At 36.4% G+C, this 18,138-nt stretch overlaps 1 protein-coding gene and 1 pseudogene across 6 annotated transcripts in view; both read left to right on the top strand.

Annotated features, from left to right (window-relative positions):
• The window catches only part of FHIT (fragile histidine triad diadenosine triphosphatase), a 1,474,674-nt gene that overhangs the window by 521,893 nt on the left and 934,643 nt on the right, over window positions 1-18,138 (top strand). The gene's annotated exons all lie outside the window — the stretch shown is intronic.
• LOC141585378 (peptidyl-prolyl cis-trans isomerase A pseudogene) overlaps window positions 1-18,138 on the top strand; it is a 45,380-nt pseudogene that overhangs the window by 13,763 nt on the left and 13,479 nt on the right.

Below are 18,138 nucleotides of genomic sequence, written 5' to 3'. Positions count from 1 at the left end.
AACATATTCTTCAGGAGTAGATTTTATCTCAAGAAACCATTTTCTTTGCTTACCCATAAGAACCCTAAGAAGCAATGCCTCATTCATTCTTTTTTTTTTTTTTTTTTTTTTTTTTTTTTTGAGACCGAGTCTTGGTCTGTTGCCAGGGTGGAGCACAGTGGCGCAGTCTCGGCTCACTGCAACCTCTGCTTCCCCAGTTCAAGCAATTCTTCCGCCTCAGCTCCCAAGTAGCTGGGAATACAGGTATGTGCCAAACACCCAGCTAATTTTTGTATTTTTAGTAGAGATGGGGTTTCACCATGTTGGCCACGATTGTCTCGATATCTTGACCTCGTGATCCACCCGCCTGGGCCTCCCAAAGTCCTGGGATTACAGGCATGAGCCACCGCGCCTGGCCTTATTCAAGTTTTATTATGAGATTACAGTGATTCAAGTCACATCTTTAAGGTTTACTTCTGATCGTAGTTGTCTTGCTATTTCTACGTCTTCAGCTCCTTCCTCCACTGAAGTGTTGAACCCCTCAAAGTAATCCATGAGAGGTGGAATCAACTTCTCACAAACACCTTTTCAGGTTAATATTTTGACATCCTCCCATAAATCATGAATGTTCTCATGACATCCAGAATGGTGAATCCTTTCCAGAAGGTTTCCATTTTACTTTGTCCAGATTAATCAGATAAATCACCATGTATAATCTCACAAATGTGTTTCTTAAATAATAAGACTTTAAAGTCAAAATTACTCCTTCACCCATGGGCTGCAGAATGGATGCTGTTAGCAGGCATGAAAGCAACATTCATCTACTTGTACATCTTCATCAGAGCTGTTGGGTGACCAGGTCCATCTTCAGTGAGCAGTAGTAGTTAGAAAGGAATCTATTTTCTGAGCAATAGTTCTCAAGAGAGGGCTTAAAATATTCAGTAAACCATACTATAAACAGATGTACTGTCATTCAGGCTTTCTTGTTTGTTTTCAGAGAACAGGAAGAGTTGATGTAGTATCATTCGTAAGGGCCCATGCATTTTCAGAATGGTCAATCAGCACCGGCTTCAACCTAAAGTCACAGCTGCGTTAGCACCTAACAAAAGAATCAGCCTGTTCTTTGAGGCTTTGAAGCCAGGTACTGACTTCTCTCTAAATTGTAAAGTCCTAGATGCCATCTTCTTCCAATAGCAGGCTGTTTCGTCTCTATTGAAAATCTACTGTTTAGTGTAGCCACCTTCATTAGTTATCTTAGCTAGGTCTTCTGGATAACTTGCTGCAGCATCTACATAAGCACTTCTGCTTTGCCTTGCATTTTTGTGGTCTGGAGATGGCTTCTCTCCTTGAACCTCATGAATCAACCTCTGCTATCTTTAAACTTTTCTTCTGCAGCTTCTTTACCTTGTTTAGCCTTCATAGAATTGAATAGAGTCAGGAACTTGCTCTGGTTTAAGGGAATGTTGTGGCCGGTTTGATCTTCTATCCAGACCACTCAGATTTCCCGTATCAGCAGCAAGGCTGTTTCGCTTTCTTATCATTTGTGTATTCATTGAAGTAGCACTTTTAATTTCCTTCAAGAACTTTTCCTTTGCATTCACAACTTGGCTGTTGGGTGCAAGAGGCCTGGCTGTCATCCTAGCACAGCTTTTGACGGGCCTTCCTCGCCAAGCTTAACCATTTCTAACTTTTGATCTATAGGGAGAAACATGGAACTCTTCCTTTCACGTGAACACTTAGAAGCTATTGCCTGCTTATTAATTGGCCTAATTTCAACATTGTTGTATCTCAGGGAACAGGGACTCCTGAGGAGAGGGAAAAAGATGAGAAAATGGCTAGTTAGTGCAGCAGCCAGAGCACACACAAACATTTATTGATAAAGGTCATCATCTTATATTGGGCACAATTCATGGTGCCACATAACACTTAAAGCAGTAACATCTAAGATCACTGATCAGAGATCACCACAGCATACATAATAATAATGAATTAGTTTAAAATATAGCATGAAACGAACACATGCTGTTGGAAAAATGGTGCCAGTAGATTTGCTAGATGCAGAGTTGCTGCAAACCTTCAACTTGTAAAAACACGTTATCTATGAAGCCCAATAAAGCAAAGTGCAGTAAAACAAGGTATGCCTGTACTGAAAAAAATTATGCTTTAAAAAGTTATATATTCGATCACTTCTACATTTGTTATAAAACGTTGGCTTTGTATGCAGTAGCTATTCTCGCTTGTTTGGTTTTCTTCTCTACAATTGTCTTCAGTGTTTTCTCAACTCTTTAGGGATTTCAAAAATAAGCAAAAAGAAAAGTTAAATGGGGAAGGCACTGGGAAACATGCTTCAGTGCCTGGTTGCCGAGTGTGGCTCATGCTGATGGTATGATGGCCTTTTAGCATCAGCAACTTCCGAAATGGGTGTTTTGGGCATTGTCACTCAGCTTGCTTTTCAAAATATCTATATATTATTCTGATGCTCTACTGAATGCATTTTGAAAATATCTTGAGGATTTTCCTATTTTTTTATTGAAAGTATTGCAGAGTTTGGTATTATAAATCTAAAGTTTTGCTATGTGAACATTGGCAGAAAAACAGATGATGAAATTTGGATTTTAAAATCCAACAGTCATTTTACCAGGAAAATGTTAATTGAGGCAACATTGTTCAGGTTATGCCTATATTTGCAGAATGTTTTATAGTAGATAATTAATATGAAATGTATAAATAGTTAATACAAACAAGTAATCAGAAATAAAAATCAATAGAAAAATGACTATTCTGAACAAACATAAATTGGAGACACAACAGAAATGGACAATTAATGAATGGAAGAACGTACAACTACAAAAGTAATCAAAGTGCCTTCCAGAATCAGCACAGCATAACTTTTTACATTTATTCAATTGTCAAAATTAAAAGAAAAAAGTAAATCTAATAATTGTAGGTGTTGGTGAGGTTGTAGAGCAATGAAGATTATCATTCACGGAGCCAACTGGTATAGCCACTGTGGAATAGACTGTGGCATCATCCAGAATAGCTGAAGACATGTGGGAATGTGTACAACATACTTACAAGAGTATCTTTTTGATAATTCAGTAAAACATACATTTTCAACAATAGTTAATAAATAAACGTTATTAAAAATTCAACTAAGAGACAATTTTTGAAAAGCAAAGAAAGAATGAATAAGAACATATATTAACAAGAATAACTATAAAAATATGTTGAGTAAAGGTGTTTTAAAAAGGAGTTTCAGAAAAATGCAATCTAACACTATTATATAACAATTTAAAAGATGCAAAAAAATCCCCATCATTTTCAACTAGTTGGCAAAGGTAGTGGAATTGTACATGGGGATATCCTCCCTGGAAAAAGAATATTTTTAAGTTTTTTGATCTAGTAATCTCATTTGTAGAAATCTTTCTTAAAAAAATAGAGATGTAGACAAAAATTCATTATTATACTTTGATGTTATAGTATTTATAGAATAATTAAGTATTCTAAATTATCTGTCAGTAAACTGTGGAATTGTTAAATAAATTATGGTACATAAGGTAGTATTTTAAATCTTTTAAAAATTATATCTAACAATATGGGAAAATTGCATTGCTATATAATCTAAATTTGATTTAAAAAGTAAACAAACACCAAAATTAGAAGGCAAACGTATAAATAAGACTGGCAAATATCAAAACACTATCAATGTTTATCTCTAAGTAATAGACTAATATGTGATTTTAAAAAATGTTTTGCTGTAATTCTCAAATTGGGTATAGTAAACAAATATGACTTCTACAGTTATGACAGACAGCTTCATTTACCTCTTTCTAAAATGGATAGGACTTTGCAACGATTGAAGTTGTTTTTTCCAAATGGACAGATTCTTATCCCTTTGTCTTTTCTTGCATTGCCAAATTCTGCCTATATTTGAAACAGTAAGGCAGATTTCTGTATGTCAGTGTTCAAAGGGTCTGCAGGAAATACGAAGCCATGTAGGAATTGTGAAGATTAAATGAGATAATGAATGAAAAGAGCTTAGCAAAGTACCTGGCCCAAGTAAGTACCTATTATCATTATTATCATTGACTTCATTACTGCTTTGGTGTTGTTACAGATGAAAGTTTGCAAACCACATTTTTTTTTTTTTTTAAGGACCAAAAATAGTTACCTTTGAGCACTAAAGCCCTTAATATAGAAAGCAAGATGACATTTATTATGCCACTGATATGTTTCAGGAAGAGCTTGTAGAGAGAGCAGACAAAACAAACGTTAAATCTTGTTCTTAAAAAGAAGGAGCTGTCTGCCCCCCCCATTACGGACAGCTGTCATGCCCAGGCTGGAGCCACTCTTGGATCTAAATTAGGGACACTTGGAAATGGTAAATCTTTGAAACTGAGAGCTCTGTATTTTTCAACTTAAGATCATAATCTGTTAGCCCCTATTTCTATCCCAGTTTTTCTCTTGGATAACTGATTTCATTTCTGCAACTTGTATCAGGAAGGTCAGGATAAGGCCTGGAAATTGTCAGACCCTAGATTTTGATGGCATTTTGGTAACTACTTACAGGAAAATCTGTCAGTCACACGGTCACATTGTAGGGCTGATATTTGCTAATTTTGCATTCTATTGAATAGCGATATACAATGGAATGTGTATTGTGATTCTTCAATAAATGTTTCTTTTCTCCTACTTATTAACCCATTGAATTGACCTCTATAATAGCATACAGTTGCTAGATGAAAATAGAATTGCATTTAAGGAGAAAAAAAGATTTAGCAAATGTGATTTTATATGCCAAAATATGCATATTAGTAGCTTTTATGATAAGGTTCTTTGAAGGGAAATATGGTGAATTTGTATCTGGTTCAGGTCTTCTTTAACCAGAAAACAAGGCTAAAACAAGCATAAGGCAGTTTTATCTGTTTCAATGATATAAAATGATTCTTAAAAATAAAATAAAATGAAAACCAAGAAAACAATACCAAGGATCAGTGAAACAAAAAGTTGTTTTTTTTGAGAAGATAAACAAAATTGATAAACCTCTGGCTATATTAACCGAGAAAAGATCCAAATAAAAGTTAGAAATGAAAAAGAATACATTTCAAATGCTACCATAGAAATATAAAAGATCATCAGAGACTTCTACATAGAAGTATACACTCACAATCTAGATAATGTAGAGAAAATTGATGAATTATTGGAAGCGTATTATCCCCCAAGATTGAATCAGGAAGAAACAGAAATCCTAATCAAACCAATATTGAATAGTAAGATCGAATTAATAATTTAAAACCCTTCCCTTCAAAATGCACAGGACCAGATGGCTTCATAGCCAAATTCTATAAAATGTGCAAAGAAGAACTGATACTCATTCCTACTGAAACTCTTCCATGTGTATATAGACACCCATATACATATACATATGTATACACACAGAGGCCACATGTATATACATATACACGTATATACACACAGCACATTTTATGTATGTATATGTGTGTGTTTATATACATGTGTGTATATACATATGTATATATAATAGAATACTATTCAGCCACAGAAAATGAATGAAATCACGTCTTTTACAGCAACATGGATGGTACAGGAGGCCATTAAGTGAATAAACTCAGAAACATAGTCAAATACCAAGTGGAAGCCAAATAATGTGTATATGTGTACAGAGTGTAGAATAGTAGTCACTGGAGACTCAGAATGGTGATATGGTGGGAGGGGAGTGAGGTAGTACAAGGTACACTGTTTAGGTATTGATTTCATTAAGAGCTCAGACTTCACCACTACACAGTATATACATAAAACAAAACTGTACTTGTACCCCTTTAATTTACATAATTAAAACATTGGCTGGGCACAGTGACTCATGCCTGTAATACAAACACTTTGGGAGGCCAAGGCGGGCAGATCACTTTGCCCAAGAGTTTGAGATCAGCCTGGGCAACATGGCAAAACCCTATCTCTACCAAAAAGATACAAAAATTAGCTGGGCATGGTGGCACATGCCTGTAATCCCAGCTAATCTGGAGGCTGAGGAGAGAGGATCCCTTGAACCCAGGAGGCGGAAGTTTCAGCGAGCCAAGATGGTGCTGGCACTCCAGCGTAGGCCACATGATGAGACCCTGTCTCAAAAAAAAAAAAAAAAAAAAAAAGAAAAAAAAATTATGCCCATTGAAAGAGAAAGAATTAATTTTAAAAATAAACAAGCTCTTACGGTGAAACACGATGGCACCTCCTTGTTCCTTCTTGCATTTGAAGATTATAGATGAAACTCTCAGGGAGTGGTCAAGATCAAAGCCTATTTGATCTCCCAAGATTGTCCAGGAGAGGCTGTAGGCCTCTTCTTATCTTACCTGGCTTGTACGTAACTGCAGATAGCAGCTGTATTAAGTTGTTGGATAACTCATTTTCGGTTGTGTTCTCTGGATGACACATTAGGCATTTTTGAGTCCTCCACTCTCACTTCTGGTAGACTATAACTCCATAATGAGAGAGACTGCTTCTAACTTGTCCACCTCTATACCCTAATTCAATGAAAACACGTTGAGCAAATAAAGAATAAGCCTAGTGGTGTTCCCAATCATCCATCTGTCCCTCCAGTCACCGACCTTTCCAGGTTGCAGCTTTCTCTATCAGAAGCATCAGCCTTTGTCTTCTTGCTCTAGAATGTGATAATTTAAGTTCCACGCCACCAAAGGATTGTGAAATACACACAATAAAAACAGACTTGAGGTAAAATTGTGTTTTAACATTCAGAGGGATTGAAAAAGCTAAGAAAACAAATTATAGCACTTTGGCTGTGCAGCTACAGGAGCAATTTGGAAACATCTCAGCAACCTGAAAGGGAGCATCTGATGCCTCAAATTGCCCTGTCCCTCATCTCTAGCTGCTATTCCCATTTGCTCCTCTTAAATGTATTTAACTTGTGACAAGTTGGGAGTCACCTTCTCTTGTCTGAGGTGATCTTAGAAGAATGATATACTTAAGCTGCAGCGTGTTTGGATGGTTGATCTGTATTTAAAGGCTCTAGCCAGGTATTGTATTTTGCTGTTAAGATAAAATCAATAAATAAAACATTGAAAAAGAACCAGACGAATCCTTGAACATTCCTAAACATATACTCTCTCCTGCTTTCAAAATGGAGCTCTGCTTAATGCTTACTTACTGTAGTCTTCTTTCTGAGAATTCAATTTGCTGTGGTTGAACCTTTATTCAAAAGCACAGAAGCTAAAAATGGTACAAAGAAAGTTTATTCTCAACCAGATGCATTTTGAAGCCAGGGTCATTATTAACAAAAAGTGCTGCTGGTTTTGGTAAGTTCTTTTTTGAGCTGAGGTCAGAGTCTGTCATAGAGACAGATGTGATTTATTGTGAAAGAGAGTGAACTAATGCTAACTATCAGGTGCAACCAATAAATAATTACCGCCGAGGATGGGCTGGTTGTGATGATGGTATTGGAAGCTGGTGAGTCAGACCCTTTATAATTTTCACGTAATCTCTAAACCTCCTTGTGAAATTATTTTCCTACCCTTTATAACTTTTGGAAGGAGAAAATATGGGAGAACTTGAGCTTCCTCTTTCTTTTCTGGCCTCTTTTGTTCCTGGGCAGACACATTAGCTATCAGTCAGAGGTAAGGGAGTAAGCAGGAAGCCTCAGCAACTTACTTTATAATTATTATTCATCATTTAGTAGCAGGTGGTAGAATAAATAGTGTCATTTATAAAGTTCAAGTGTTGATTGAGGTAGTGGAGAGAGATACTAAAGTATTTTAATTTTCAATCCATAGCAAAGTAACTGGTATCATTCTTGCCCTCCTTTCATGAATAACTATAAAATTAGATAAAATGTATGAGGCAACTCTTCAGAAATTGGCTAACAGGCCATGAGGGGCTGTGACCCTTAAGACAAGGTAAACCCCTGAGGCAAGCCTTGCATTCACCTTGGTTTTCTACTTGGAGGTGCATTCACTGGACCAGAGAGCAAGGAGGTGGAGCCAAGTGTTCCATGCTTGTTTCAATGAACTGAAAAGGCAGAGTTTGTACTTTGATGCTGCTGAGGGGCTAGAATTATCAGAATAGGGTACTGAATGAAAGAGAGATGCATGAGGTAGGGCATGTGGAAAGAGTGCCCATGGAGGTTTCTTTGCAGGTCATTGTCTGAAGGCTTGACTATGCATAAGCAGGACAAGACTGCATGAGGCCTAGCAGAGAGGGCTCACCATGGGACCAAGAGCCAAACAAAGATAACAGTGGTTGCCCAGATATGGGAGATGTTGGAATTCTTAGTCTGAGAGAGCAGACTTCACCAAGCATCTAGGCATTCAGTTGAAACCCCAGAAAGGCCAGCCTCAGGAGTAAGACCCATACACTACCATAAGGCTGTGTTCTATGACTAAGGACAACATTGAAATAGACTAGTTCTAACAATGGAAGATTCAAGAGGGGACAGGCGTGGTGGCTCAAACCTATAATCCCAGCAGTTCAGGAGGCGGAGGCAGGTGGATCACAAGGGCAGGAGTTCGAGGCCAGCCTGGCCAAGATGGTGAAACCTTGTCTCTACTAAAAACACAAAAGTTAGCCAGGCGTGGTGGTGGGCACTTGTAATCACTGCTACTTGGGAGACTGAGGCAGAGAATTTCTTGAACCTGGGAGGCGGAAAGTTGCAGTGAACCAAGATTGCACCACTACACTTCAGCCTGGGTGACACAGTGAGACTCTGTCTCAAAAAACAAAGAGGGAGTGGGGTGGGTGAAATAAAATGAAGAGATGTAAAATCTCAGACAAACCAATTCGTATTATGGAACTGCAAATAACAATTTCCAAAATTAAAAGTTTACTGAATGGTCTTTGCAACGTATTAGCAACTACAGAAAAGATCAGTAAACTTTTAGATGGATCAGTAGAAATCATCTGATCTGAAGAATACAGGGAAAAAATAGAAAAAATAAATAAATCTTCAGTGACCTGTGGGGCAAAAGCAAGAAGTCTAACATTGTACAATTTGAGTCTAAGAAATGAGGATAGAGAGAATGAGGCAGGACAAAACATAGTTTTTAAAAAAATGACTAAATTTCCCCAAATATGGTGAAAAAAATCAAACTACAGGTTTAAAATGTTTAACAAACTAAAGCAGGATAAAAACAAAGAAAACCATGTCTAGATGCATGACAGCCAAACTGATGAAAATCCAAAAGTAAAGAAAAAAGCTGCTGAGAGTGCGAGGAGGGGAGAGACTTTACAGATAGGAGGACAACAGCAAGGGTTATCTTCAACTCCTAAGTAAAAACTATGCAATCCAGAAGACAATGGAATGACATGTTTTTCTTCTTTTTTAAATTTTAATTTATTTTATTTTAAATTCTGGGTATATGTGCAGGATGTGCAGGTTTGTTACATAGATAAACATTTGCCATGGTGGTTTGCTGCACCTATCAACCCATCACATAGGCATTAAGCCCCACATGCATTAGCTATTTATCCTGATGCTCTCCCTCTTCCCACTCCCCCATCCACCCCTACCTCCTGCTGCCTTCAACAGGCCCCAGTGTGTGTTGTTCCTCTCCTTGTGTGTATGTGTTCTCATTGTTCAGCTCCCACCTATGAGTAAGAACATGCAGTGTTTGGTTTTCTGTTCCTGTGTTAGCTTGCTGAGGATAATCTCTTCCAGCTCTATCCATGTCCCCGCAAAGGACATGATCTCATTCCTTTTTATGGCTGCATAAACAAAACCTAAGTTTCAGATAAACAAAACCTAAGAAAGTGTACTGCTAGCCAACGTGCACTATAAGAAACACTAAAGCAAGTTATTTAGCCTAAAAGTACGTGATAGCAAATGGAAACATTAACAGGAAGGAATGAGAAGCATAGAAATGGTAAATATGGATTACTATATATATTTTAAAACCTTTATTTTCTATTAAGCTCTTAAGGAGTAACTTACTGTTTAAAGCAAAAATTGTGACATAGTATTGAAAGGATTATAATGCAAAAAGAAGTAAAACATGACAGCATAATGGACAAGGAAGTAACAAATGTCAGGTTCTTATATTTTATCTAAGATGGTATAATGTTAATTTTAGTTAGATTTTGATAAGATAAGGATGCATATTGTTAGTACCAGAGCAGGCATGCACACATACACATAACACACACACACATGCTACAAAAAGGAATAAGTAAAAACCAATAGTGGGATGAAGATGGGAACTTTAGAAATACACATTTTAACAAAAAGAAGGCAAGAAAGAAGGAAGAGGGGAAACAAAAATAGACGGCACAAATATTAAATAAATATTCAGATGGTAGACTTAAAGCTGAATTATAACATGACATTAAATGTAAATGGATTAAATGTCCCAATTAATAACAGAGATTGTCAATATGGATACAAAATAAATAAAACCCAACAATATGCTGACTACACTGTAAGCACTTTAAATATGACAAAACAAAGAGTTAAAAGTAAAAGGAAGAAAAATATATGTTATGGAAATAATTTTTAGAAAGCCAATGTGGCTACATTGATTAGATAAAGCAGACTTCAAGATAAGAAGGTTTCCCAAAGATAAAGAGGGACATGTCATAATTATAAAGGGGTCAATGAAGAACACATAATAATTCTAAATATTTACTCAACTAAAACTTTAAGAACTTTTAGATACAGGAATCTGTATCTAAAAGCAGGATTGTTTTTTCAATAATATCTTATGAAAAACTTAAACATATACGAAAGCTGAAGTAATTTTGATGGTGAAAACCTGGGTAGCCACCCCTCGGTGTCTAACATTAGCATTCTATTGTGCTTATTATATCATATTTGTATCTATCTGTTCCCCCTTTTCTATTTATCAGTTCATCAACTGCATAGATTTTGAAAGTCTGTGAAGTTTCAGGGGGAGAGAGAGAGAGAGAGAGAAAAGAGAGAGAGAGAGAGAGAGAGTGGAAAGTGTGTGTGTGTGTGTGTGTGTGTGTGTGTGCGCGTGTGTGTGTGTGTGTGTGTGTGTGTGTATTTTGGAAGTGATGTAGCATTTTGAGAACACTAGTCCTCATTTGACCAAATAATTCATGCTTTTATCCAATCTTATATATTGGAATCCTGTTTAGGTTACCTGAAGACATGGTTTTGTGAGTAAAGAAAAATTTTGAAAGCTTTTGCCAAGGGCATTCTGAGGGTAATCCACCTTCCCAATCTAGTTAAGCATAATCTAGAAACCTGACCACATGTTCCTTGGTGACACTGAGTGAGTGTACCCAATTTGGCAGCTTTTGTGAGAGCAGGGACCATCACTCATTTTTAATTCTCTTCAGGTTCATGCCTACAGTGAGAGGGCAGTATGTCTTGCTGATGAATAATGGTGAGCAACGTATTTATTCTAAATAGAATATTATATTTTGTGGGCACACCTGTGAGAATATGGCACAGGTTGGACAGTTCTAACTGGCTCTCACTATGTTAATTACCAATTAATTATGAGGTTGTTTTATTTTCAGAACCCCGAAAGTCCATTTATTAATTCAAATAAGACTATAAATTTCCTCTGTTTAATCCAAATATTACTATCCGACTACATCCCCCAAATCAGAAATGTCAACACTGGAACACTGCTTGCTTTCAAATTAAATAGGTAAGGTTTGAAGGGATCTTTGGAGTTTGAGAGGTTACATCTAATGTGTTCTAAATACTAGGACTTGTTTTTCTTCTGAGTATACTCCTACGAAGTGTGAAGCCTTTGATAGCTCACTTTGTGTTTTCAGAAGTTCTGTTTCTCCTGGTCACGTTCTCCAGCAGAGCCTGTTTGGTATAACCAGTAATGGAAAATCTCTGTAAAGAATTTACTCAAAACTTGAGGAGCTTAGGCACTTGACTTTTCTTTGGAAACAGTGGATATTTGTGTCCCTACTGTACATAAAAGAGGAAACACTGAGAAATAAGGAAGGTTATCCCAAGTCCCCAGTAAAACAGAATGAGGTTTTTAGGTTTGAGGAAAGTCCCTTAATCACTCCATTCCTGCCTCAGAATACTGAGAGGCATGTTTCTAGGCTGAGTTTTCTACTGTAGAAAACTCTGTTTTTTACTTTTCAAGAATGCATTAGAGCTGGAAGAATTATAGTCTTCCTCACACCACATGCTAACATTAATTTCAGCTGTATTAAAGCAATAAATAAATGTATAAAATCAATCATTAGAAACCCAGAATAGAAATGAGTATTTATCCCTACTGGAGTGAGAGAGGACTTTATAAATTTGAAGACAAAGAGAAAGATCATTTTAAAACAGAGTAATAGATTTGACTGCATTAAAAATTAAAACTTCTGTTTGTCAAAAAGCAAATTTACACAGTGATAAGTATGTGCCACAAATATGAGGGACAAATGACTAGGAATCTTAAATGACCACGCCAATTGATAACAATGCATGATTCCAGTAGTTAAATGGGTTAGGCGTCCATCCTTTTCCTGCCTGAAGCTGTCATTTTCAATTCTTTATTGCTTAGTGGGAGAACTCAATTGCCCAGGGTCTCTTTCTGCTTGTTTTTCCATCATTTCTACTTCTTAGCCCCAGTAGTGGCCTGGTCTTACGTTCCATGCATTCCCTGCCTGAGGCCTTCTAGCTTGCACACGCAATCTTCAGTGATGTTTCCGTGAGGTCTTTTTGGGATTTCCCAGAGATGTTGTTCTGTGCCATGTGTTATTAGGTATGGGTGTTTTATACTCATCTTTTATTGGACATATGGTGGTTTTATTTCTAGAAAAAAATGCAACATGTTCCCCAACTTCCCACCTTCTCTGAAAAATTGAATGCTCGAAACATACATGTATGTGTATACTAGTGTGTATATACATGTTTGTGTGTTCAAGGTTTTAGGGTAGAAGGAGGTAATGACTTCCGGAAATAATGGTGGGGAAATCTGTCACAGCATAATCACATGTTCTGATCTGCTAGAAGCAGAAAATGATTGAAAAATGATTGTGATGACCAGAGGGAAGCAATGACCAAGTGAGCCTATGTCCTGAACCAAGTTTCTATAAATCACATTAAGCAAGTTTCTCTCTGTTATTCCTGTGTCCATTTGTGAGGATGAACACTTATAAGTCATGTTTACATTCTGCCAACAACCACTCTTTTAACAGGTAGGTCTTGTTCCATTGTACAGCCCCAGAGAAAATATGCATGAACATTCATTCATTTGTAAGTATCTTTAAGGAAGAATCTGCTTTGATCAAGGCACTGTAAAATATACAAAGATAAATTACCAAGAGGTTTCACATCTGCAGATGTATACAAATAATTGTAATAACATAGAAAAGGGTTAATTGCCAGAAAAGAAATGGAAATATGCAATTAAAATATAGCAATTAAAATGGAAATGTGCAATTAGAAACAGATGTCTGGTCCAGAAAAGATGATGTAGACCCATTTCCCCCCTGTTCTTCCCTGCTAAGAACAACTACCAACTCTGGTAATGGTACAAGAGACAACCAGATGAGAACTCTGAAAGATAATAAGAATGAGCTGCTTTGATGCTCTAGGCCTGGAGGACTAGCATGGTAGCAGATTATTTAGAGTCTCCCAACCCAAGAGAAGATGGTCACCCAGACTGTTTCCTAACTTCAAGCCTGGCAACAAGAAGCAGCTCAGGGAGACTGATTTTTTTTTTTTTTCTGATTGAACGGGTATCCCTCTGGAAATACAAGACAAGTTCAAAGCTACCAACCAAAGGGATTGATGAGAAGCCTCACCAAAAATATTGGGCCAGAGGAAGGACTCTGTTTTGCCTCAGTCCTGAGACTCTCACTTTCCACCAAGAAATACTGAAGTGGGCAGGCAGAACAGGTAAGAGAGTTAACTATAGCAAATCATGCTGCCAGGAAGCCTCTTTTCTTCTGTGTGCCTCAAATGATCCTGTCCTGTCTAGAGGCACTGAGGCAAGAAGACACAACCAGCAACAAGGATGCAGCCACAAAAAGTGGCCAATACTAGGAAGCCTCTTTGTTCTCACATGCCGAAGACTCTCCTTCTCTGCCCAAAGACACTGAGGCAGGTGGCAGGCCTCACCATATTCCTCTTCCACTGAGAGATAGCTGAGGCCCAGTGTGGGGCAATCTGTTCTGCCCCACAAGGCAGTGGGGTAGACGCAGGAACCAGTGGTCCCTTGCCACTAGATTAATTAAGCAAACCAAAATAACACCTCAAAGTCTGTGAAAATTAGAGTGCCATTGGAACCACAGCTAGTAAAAGTACCCAAGACCCATATGATTAATTTAACAGGGTTACTGACTGTCATAATGAAAGGCTTAAATAGGACCTAGTCTCGCCTATTATAATAGACAAAATGCCCAGCATCCGATAAAAAATTATCCATCATACCAAGAACCAAGAAAATCACAAATTGAATAAGAAAGACAATCAACTGACACCTACACCAAGATGAATAGGATATTGGAATTATCTGACAATAATTTTAAAGCATCTGTCATACAAATGACCCATCGACCAACCGTACATTTTGGATACAATTTTTAATAGAAAATATTAGAAAAGAAATAGAAGTTATAAAACAACTGAATAAAAATTCTACAAATAAATAATAATAATAATAAAATAATGATAGAAATAAAAATAGTGTTGGATAGTATTAACAGTAGATTGGACTATCTACTGTTAATTGGAGATAAGAGAGGATAGAATTACGAAATGTGAGGACAAAACAATGGAATCCACCCAATCAGAACAATAAATCAAAAATAGACTGAGAAAACCAACAGGACCCCAGAAATCTGTGGGACAATGACAAAGGGTCCAACATTCATGTCACTGGAGTCCCAGAAGAGGATAAACATAATAGGACTGAAAGAATATTTGATTAGCTGACAGCCAGGCATGGTGGTTCACACCTGTAATCCCAGCACTTTAGGAGGCTGTGGTGGCCATACTGCTTAAGCTCAGGAGTTTGAGACCAGCCTAGGCAACATAGTAAAACCCTGTCTCTACTTAAAAAAAAAAAAAAAAAATAACCGGGCATGGTGCTGTGCACCTGTAGTTCCAGCTAAAGATGATCTGAGTATGATGGAGCACACCTGTGGTCCCAGCTACTCAGGAGAATGAGGCAGGAGGATTACTTGCACCTAGGAGGTCAAGGCTGCATGCAGTGAGCTGTGTTTGTGCCACTGTACTCTAGCCTGGGTGACAGAGACCTTGTCTCAAACAAACAAACGTGAGTATTTGAAGAAATAATGGCTGAAAACTTAACTAATTTGGGAAAGACAGAAACCTACAGCTTCAAGAAGCTGAATGAACCCCACATATAATCCCAATGAATTCTATGCTATGATACATTATAATTAATATTTAAAAAATAAGATATAGTGAAAAAAATCTTGAAAGCAGTAATAGAGAAATGACACATTACCCATAGAGGAATACTAATTCAAATGACAGCAGATTTCTCACACAATGGAGTCCAGAGGAAATGTCACAATATTTTTCAAATACTGAAAGAATTATCAACTGTAAATTCTATGTCTGGAAAAACTATACTTCAGGAATGAAGAGGAAATAAAAAACATTCTCAGATGAAGAAAAAGTAAATGAATTTGTTTCTAGCAGAACTACTCTTAAAGATTGGCTAAAGAAATTTCTTTAAATAGAAAGGAAACAATAAAAGATGAAATCTTAGAGGATTAGGAAGGAAGAAAGAACGTTGGAAAGACATTTGTGGATACATACAATAAACTATTATTTTCTCCTTGAGTTTTATAAATCATGTTTGATGATTCGAACAAAAATTATAATACCATCTGATAATTCAATGATATTGAAAAATGGGAATGGCAAGAGATTTAAATGGGATTGAAGTTTCAAGCTTTTTAAATGTTGATAACGTAGCATGTAACAAGTCACATATTAGATTTTAGTACTCAGGGCAACCACTATGAGAACAATATGAAGAAGTACTTACCAAAACACTGAATATCAAAATGGAATCTGTAAAAAATTTTAGGTTACACACAGGAAGGCAAGAAAAGAGAAACAGAGGAATGAGAACCAGAGGAATTGAATAGAAAACAAAATAATAAAATGGTATACCGAAATGCTAACTTATCAATAGTTTCCTTGAATGTAAATCATCTAAATACAATCAAAAGACAGAGATAAATGGAGTGAATAATAGAACATTAACTATGTGCTGCCTATAAGAAACTCATTTCAAATTCTATGATTAGTTAAGTTCAAAGTAAAAGGGTGAAAAACATATACAAACATTAATGTTAAAAAAAAAAAACAGGAGTTATACTAGTATCTGATAAAAGTAGACTTCAGAACAAAAAATATCTGGAAACAAAGAGGAACACTATATAATGATAAAAGAATGGATCCACCTGGAAGACAATATGATCTTTTGTACACATCAAACAACAGAGCCTCAAAATACACAAAGCAAAAACTGATAGAACTGAAAGAGAAACAAATAAATCAACAATTATATTTGGGGACTTCAATGTCCTCTCTCAACAACAAATAGAACTATTATACAGAGAATCAAGACTATAGAAGATGGAACCATCACAATCAGGAAATAGAATCTATTTGAAATATATAGAACAGTCCATCCAACAATAGCAGAATATACTTTTTATTTTAAGCAACCAGAGAACATTCAACAAAATAGACCATATCACAGGTCATGAAAAAATTCTTAGCAAATTTTTACAGAATGTGTTCTCAGACCACAGTAAAATGTAACTAGAAATCAGTAACAAAAATACAGCAGAAAAATCTCTAAACATATGAAAATTAATAACACACTTCTAAGTTATCAACAGGCAAAAGAGTAAGTCTGGAAAGGTCTCACAGCAATAACCTAAGCTCCTACTTCAAGAAACTAAAAAAAGAAAAGAAAAATAAACCAAAAGCAAGTAGACAGAAGGAAATAGAAATAGTAAAGGTAAAAAAAAAAATTCAATGAAATTAAAAATAAGAAAAAGGTAAAGTCAGTGAGACAAAAAGCAAGTTCTTCTAAAAAAATTGACACAGTTGATAAAGTACTAGCAAAATTGACAATAGCAAAATTACCAGCACCAGGAATGAAACAGGGAATATAAATACAGATCCTGTGGTCACTAAAACATAATAAAAATACTATGAGTAACTTTACACTCATATATTCAACCAACTTAGAAGAAATATACCAATTTCTAAAAAAATCATAAACTAGCTAAACTCAGCCAACATGAAATGAACAGACCTATTTTACCCCTATAGCTATTTTAAAAATCCAATTAATAATTAAAAATATCCCCAAAAAGAAATCTCTAGGACTACATTGTTTCACTGGAGAATTATACCACATGTTTAAAAAAGAATTAATGCCTGTTTTACACTATCACTTCTAGAAAATAGAAGAGGCAGGAACAGTGTTCAACTTGGTTTATGAGATCATCATTACCCTGTTATCGAACCAGGCAAAGACTGCACAGAAGAAGGAGCAAGAGGAAGAAGGGGGAGGGAGGAAAGAAGAAAACTATAGTTCGATGTCTTCTGTAAACTTTGACTCAGACATTCTTAATGAAATAATAGCAGATATAAAAAGAACTCTGTAATATGATCAAATAGGATTTATTATATTCCAGGTATGTAAAGTAATTAAATTAATTAATTTAATTTTTTTTTTTTTTTTTGAGACAGAGTTTCGCTCTTGTTACCCAGGCTGGAGTGCAATGGCGCGATCTCGGCTCACCGCAACCTCCGCCTCCCGGGTTCAGGCGATTCTCCTGTCTCAGCCTCCTGAGTAGCTGGGATTACAGGCACGCACCACCATGCCCAGCTAATTTTTTGTATTTTTTTTGGTAGAGACGGGGTTTCACCATGTTGACCAGGATGGTCTCGATCTGTTGACCTCGTGATCCACCCGCCTCAGCCTCCCAAAGTGCTGGGATTACAGGCTTGAGCCACCGCGCCCGGCCAATTAATTTAAAATTAATTAATGTAACATACCATATGAACAAGCTACACAAGAAAATTCATTGAGAAAACACTGGGAGAAATTAAAAATAAAATACGATCCTATAAAAAGTCATCTGACAAAATCTAACATCATTTATAATAAAAATTCTCAGCAATTTAGAAATGGCAATGAATTATCT

Source organism: Saimiri boliviensis, chromosome 8 (assembly GCF_048565385.1).
Source record: "Saimiri boliviensis isolate mSaiBol1 chromosome 8, mSaiBol1.pri, whole genome shotgun sequence".
Classification (NCBI taxonomy): Eukaryota; Metazoa; Chordata; class Mammalia; order Primates; family Cebidae; genus Saimiri; species Saimiri boliviensis.
The sequence above is the reverse complement of the archived record's forward strand: the minus strand, read 5'-3'. Positions and strand labels throughout refer to the sequence as shown.